We start from the raw sequence: 5820 nt of genomic DNA on the forward strand, positions 1-5820 counted from the left end.
GAGATATTTTTGACCGAGCTTGATTCAAGCAAGGAAATGATTCAGGTAGGCCTCACTACAGACTCGTTGATTCTTCCCAGTACAATTGGTCATTGTCTCGACGTGGGGTGGCTCCAAGTCCCGAGTACCAGGGAATTCCTAGCCTCTCTTACTCATGGATCCGCACAAACAAATCCAGAGGGAGAGAGAGAGAGAGAGAGAGAGAGAGAGAGGGTCCTCCTTTCTGTATTTCCTTTCACTTTACACTGGTCTTTTACTGTTGGAGATTCACGCTTGTTCCAGACAGAGAAATTCTAGCTAATGAACCAATTGATATGACAACAAAAAAGAACATGAAAAATATTAATACATTCATAGATGATACATTAGTTCATGCCACACATAATAAAAGACCAAAAAACAATGGAAACTTTTAATACAGAATTATCCTCTAATGGCAACAATGCCAACAACACAAATATCGTTGCTTTCGGACTACAAGGAGAGAGAGAGAGAGAGTCCAGATTAGATCCTAATCTCCTTGTTTTACAAGAAAGAAAAGGTAATCTTTTCTAAAAAGAACCAAGACCAAATAAACAAAAGAATATTTAATGCAAAAGGGTAGAGATAACAGAGGGATCAGCGATACTCGTACGGGTAAATGGGCGGTGGTGGAGATGCATAGGAAAATCCGGACACCGGCGGCAGTGGCGCGTTATGGTACACCGAAGAAGGTGGCGGTGGTGGAGGGGAGGGGAACAGAGGTGGTGGATAGTGCGCTATTGATGATGATGGTGGCGATAATATCAATGGTGGTGGCGAATAAACCGGAGACGATGGTCGTGGTGGTGGTGAAAAGTGGTAGGCCTCAGGTGGTGGCGACGTCGCTGATGGTGGTGGAGCATGGTGGTGTTCACTCTTCCCTTTAGGTGGTGGAGGAATATAAGAGGGAGGTGGAGGTGGAGCATGGTAGGGATGGACTTCCGGAGACTGTGGTGGTGGTGGTGGATGGTATGTAGATGGAGATGGATAGTGGTGGTGCGCCGTTGGTGGCGGCTTCTCTGCTGGTGTTGGTGCTGGTGGTGGCAAAGAGTACTTAGATGGTGGTGGAGAGTGGTGGTGCTCCACTGGTGGTGATTTCTGTGTTGGTGGAAGGTATACGGATGGAGGAGAGTGGTGATGGTGCTCAGCCGGCGGTGATCTCTGTGTTGGTGGTGGAAGGTATGCAGATGGAGGAGGGCGGTTAGATTCTGTGGGTGGTGATGGGTAGTGGTGGTGTGCCTCAATTGGCGGTGGTTTCTTAGTGGGTGGTGGGCTATAATGATGCTCATTCTCACCTTTTCGTGGTGGTGGTGGTGGATTTGGCGTCGTCGTCGACGATGATGGCGGTGGTGGCGGATGAGTTTTTGCGTTGGGAGAAGACTCCGATGACGGTGGTGGTGGTGGAATTGCACCGGAATAAGAAACCGGCGGTGATGGCGATCTTGGCTTTGGCGATGCCCCCGGGTTATGAACCGGTGCCGGAGGCTGCGGCCTCGGCTTCGGCTTCGGCGATTCTTTAGGTGGCAAAGGCGGCTTGCCGGGAAATGGTGGCGACGGTGACTCCGACGGGTTATGAGTCGGGGGTGGAGGCGCCATGCTTGGTGGTGGCAACGAGACACTGCGATTAACACCACCACCACCACCGCAACCGAACTTGTTACAATCAACCCTCCTCCCAACCACTGGTGCGCATTCAGCAGGAGGACGCTGCTCCGGCCGCCCAGGAATACAATTCTCCGCATCGTTCACCATCAGCGATCTCCTTGCCAGGCACTCCGGTGGCTCGCCAGTGAAGTAATTGCCGGAGAACGTGAAATTCCGGAGTTGTGGCAATCTGCAGACGCTCCGGGGGATCGATCCGGTCAGCTCATTGTAGGCCACATCGAGCTGCTCCAGCTTCTGCATCCCTCCCACCGTCTCCGGCAATGTGCCTTGAATTATGTTGTAGCTCACATCAAAGACGGTCAGCTCCTTCAGCTCTCCTATTGATGGCGGCAAGCATCCTGTGAGGTTGTTGTTCAATAATATGATCTCATTCAAAGTGATGGTCATCTTTCCGACGCTGCTTGGAATGCAACCTCGAAGATCATTGTTGGCAATGACTACAACAGATGCCGGTGAATTCCCAAAATTATTCGGGATGCTGAATTTAAACCGATTGTTGTTCAGAAAAATCGCATCCAAATCCTTGTCGAAAAGCGCAGGCGGTATCGGTCCCTCGAACTCATTGAATCGAAGATCCAAGAATTTCAGCGTCGGGAGGTCGAGAACCACGGCAGGAAATGGGCCGACAAAGCGGTTGTTGCTCAAATCCAGCTCGAAGAGGTGGCGGAGATGGCGGAAAGAGTCCGGAACTATGCCGCAGAAACGATTGGAGTTCAGGTGAAAGAGTGCGAGATCCGTGAGGAGGCCGAGCTCGGAGGGGAGGTAGCCGGCCAGGTCAGCGTGGTTGAGATCGATGCCGGCGACCACCTGGAGGGAAGGGTCTGACGGAGAGGGGGAGCAGAAGACCCCATTGTAGGAGCAGACATTAGGGCCAACCCAGTTGGAGGTGAAGTTCAGTGGGTCTGAGAAGATGGCATGCTTGAAGGCTTGAAGGGCAATGTAGGCTTGGCCTTGACTCGGGTTGGCGAAGGTCAGGTGTGGATCGACGGTGGGCTTGGTCTGGAACCCACAGCCCTCACCAGAGAGCGCAGTGGAGGAGGTGGCGAGTGTGATGAAGAGGGTGAAGATGGGGAGGAGGAGATGGGGGGAGGGAGGATGCATTGTGATGCTGGTATTCTGATTCAAATGGTGAGAGAGAGAGAGAGAGAGAGAGAGAAAATGTGTCACTACTAGTGGTTGTTTATAGGGATGTCTGACCTCTGATTCAAAATTTCAAAGTTTTTATCTGTGATTTGTTGTCTGTTTGCAATTACCATACTTTATTTTTTTATTTATTGAAGCTGTTGTCATTATTGTCCTTGGTATGAATCACCCTCCTTTGAAAATTTCTGGGACTCCCTTTTTTATTTATTTGTGGCATAGGAACACAGCACTATAAAATTTTCAGATGCCAAATTGATACTTAGGGCTACTGTTGGTTGGTGCCTTGGTGGTTGGACCCTCATAGGAAGGCAATGAAGATAGATATCTTGATGCTATGCTGAGCCAAACTGGATCTGGGTCTGATTAGGTTCTCAATGTATTGATCTGCTCTGCTTGGAAGTTCCAATATGAGTGCATAAAGATGGTTTTTTCATAACATGGGTTGGATTTAATATGATCTTATCTTTCATGTTTCTTAGCTCTTGGATTCACCTATTTAATTACTTGGAAGAAAGTGATACGGGAACTCAATAAATTGTTTCTGTAGCCTGTCCTGGAATTCAGCACCATAGCTCAGGACAAGGGTCACGGATCAAATTGAATACTCAACTTATTGACATGGCATCTTCTTAAAAAAAAAATTATTCCTATTTGTGTCCTACTTGCTGTTTAATTAAAAAATAGCCATTCATGTGCAGGGATGCAAATGAATTTGGCATAGATTGGATCCTGAGAAAGATTCGATTCAACCTCTACAAGTAGGGAATGCAAGCGATTTTCGGATCAGAAAATACATACATTGGAGAGTCTAGGGATGCAAGCGGTTCCGATTTCGGATCAGAAAATACATTGGAGAGTCGGACAGGATCGGATTCAAGACAGCCAAAATTTGCAAAATCTACATCCTGAATCTGACCAGTTTGCAACCCTATCTTTTATTTTACCTCAGAACTTACACTAAAAAAACACCAATCATGTGTCTTTGTTGGAAATGTCTAAACTGGGGGTGTCAGATACTATTAGGCTTTCACCTTTCAATCTTTTGGGGATGCCAAGCAAGCTAGACAAGTTTTAGGTACATTTAATTTGGTATAGATCTGGACCTGGGTTGGAACCTGCTCAAACCAAGTTCGATACCATCCAGCTTTGCATACAGGCTCCAGTCATTAACTGGCACTACTGATGATCAACTAAGAAATCAGCACACGAATATCTATCTCACAAGAACAAATTTTTTGAAATTTCTAAAAGTTAAAGATACTGAAAACTGTTGGTATATATAACATAGAAAATTAGAACAATCTATAAAAAATAAGGAAGATAAAAAATAAAAATAAAAATAAAAATAAAAACCTATTAAAATCTTTATAAAAAAGTGTAACAAACTCATGATACAGAGAAAAAATTGTGATATTTTGAATTTATTGAGATTTTATCAGGATTTCATCATTTTGCAGAACTGGCGAGATTTGCAGCATAGATGAAACTAATTACGGGTGCACAATGAGCCGAGCCTTAATTTGGTAAATTCAGCTGGGGCTTGGCTCACTCATTCATTTACACAAACAAACAAAGTCTGAGCCTAGCATTAGTCTTGTTCATAAAATCATGCCCAAGATTTGAAGTTTGGCCCATTATGGCTCATTTATCCCTAGTTTTTCTCTTTTCAAAATAATATTCTACCATGTGGTCATGTATTTTTTTTTTTACTTGGAGAAACCGATCCAAGGGCAGAGACCTTGTTAAACATTGTTGGACTCGTCTCACTTGAATGTAACAAATACACAACGTATGAAATAATTTATTCCCTTTTGTCATCGTTTTTCTCACGCTTTTCTTAATAGACCTAGGCTCTAGGGATGGCAGTGGGGCGGGGCGGGGCGGGGGACAAGGTCTCCACCCCCGCCCGGCCTCAAGATTTTATCCTCCACCCCCGGCGGGGAATGGATTTTATCCTCCATCCCCGCCTTCATCCCTGTTTCATGTCCTCCATCCCCGGTTCAAACGGGGATGAGGCGGGGATATTGCGGGGAAAAGTGGTCGGGGCGGGGTTGGGGTACGGATCGGGGCGGGGACGGGGCGGGGCGGGGAAAAGTGCACATCCATCCCCACCTCCACCCCCGGACGGGGATGGAGTTTAACCATCGTCCCCGCCTCCATCCCCATTTCATACCCTTCATCCCCGGTCCAAACGGGGCGGGGCCCCGCTTCCCCCCGGTCCACTGCCATCCCTAGACCTAGCCTGGCTCAGCCTGGTATCTGCCCATGTGTCAGTGTAAAACTCCAAGGGCTTACCACTCAACCTCAAAAAATCAAGCTTGGGCTTACGCTGGGGTGACCCAAAAAAAAATGTAAAATTTTTTTCTTTCTTATATGCAAGTGAATTGGGAGAAATTGAAAAAAATAGTTTTTCTCATAGTGACAAACGTTTTTATAGACAATTTTCTCATTTTTTAAAAACTCATGAGAAATTGAAAAAAATCCATAAATCTTGCATTTTTTGGCAAAATCTCAGCAATAAAAAATTTAATTAAAAAAATATAAAAATATTTTTTATAAGAAAATATTAATAAAATTATTTAAAAATAAAAATACATGATTTTTTTTAGATAAATAGCCGTTTAAAACGTAAATATTGCATTCAAATTGTGGTATTTATGTTTTTTCATAAATCTTGCAATATTTTGAAAATCTCGCAAGAAATTGTCGTTTTAAACTTTCAGGTAATTTCTCGCGATATTATCGTGAGATTTTCATAAATCTCGCGATATTTGTCCAAGACTTATCGTGACCTAAACCATCCAGCTATCTTATTTGACCCCGTTATATTGCAGTAGTTAAGATGTTAGATTTTCATGCCAAAGGTGGCAGGTTCAAATTCAGCTCCTCTATCTCAACCCAGCTCAGCTCGGTTCAATGTGAGGCAGCTGTTCATGCTCCACTTCAGAGCCAAAGAAAATACTGAGAAGGGATTTGTCAACTACATCCTTT

The 5820-nt window shown here is 45.0% G+C and overlaps 1 pseudogene across 1 annotated transcript; it reads right to left on the reverse strand.

Annotated features, from left to right (window-relative positions):
• Positions 1-315: 315 nt before the first annotated feature.
• LOC149814753 (leucine-rich repeat extensin-like protein 7 pseudogene) lies at positions 316-2838 on the reverse strand (annotated as a pseudogene). Its single transcript, XR_016428056.1, has one exon. The product of XR_016428056.1 is annotated as a leucine-rich repeat extensin-like protein 7 pseudogene (transcript).
• Positions 2839-5820: the final 2982 nt, after the last annotated feature.

Source organism: Nuphar pumila, chromosome 15 (genome assembly GCF_984573655.1).
Source record: "Nuphar pumila chromosome 15, dmNupPumi1.hap1.1, whole genome shotgun sequence".
In the NCBI taxonomy this organism is placed as follows: domain Eukaryota; kingdom Viridiplantae; phylum Streptophyta; class Magnoliopsida; order Nymphaeales; family Nymphaeaceae; genus Nuphar; species Nuphar pumila.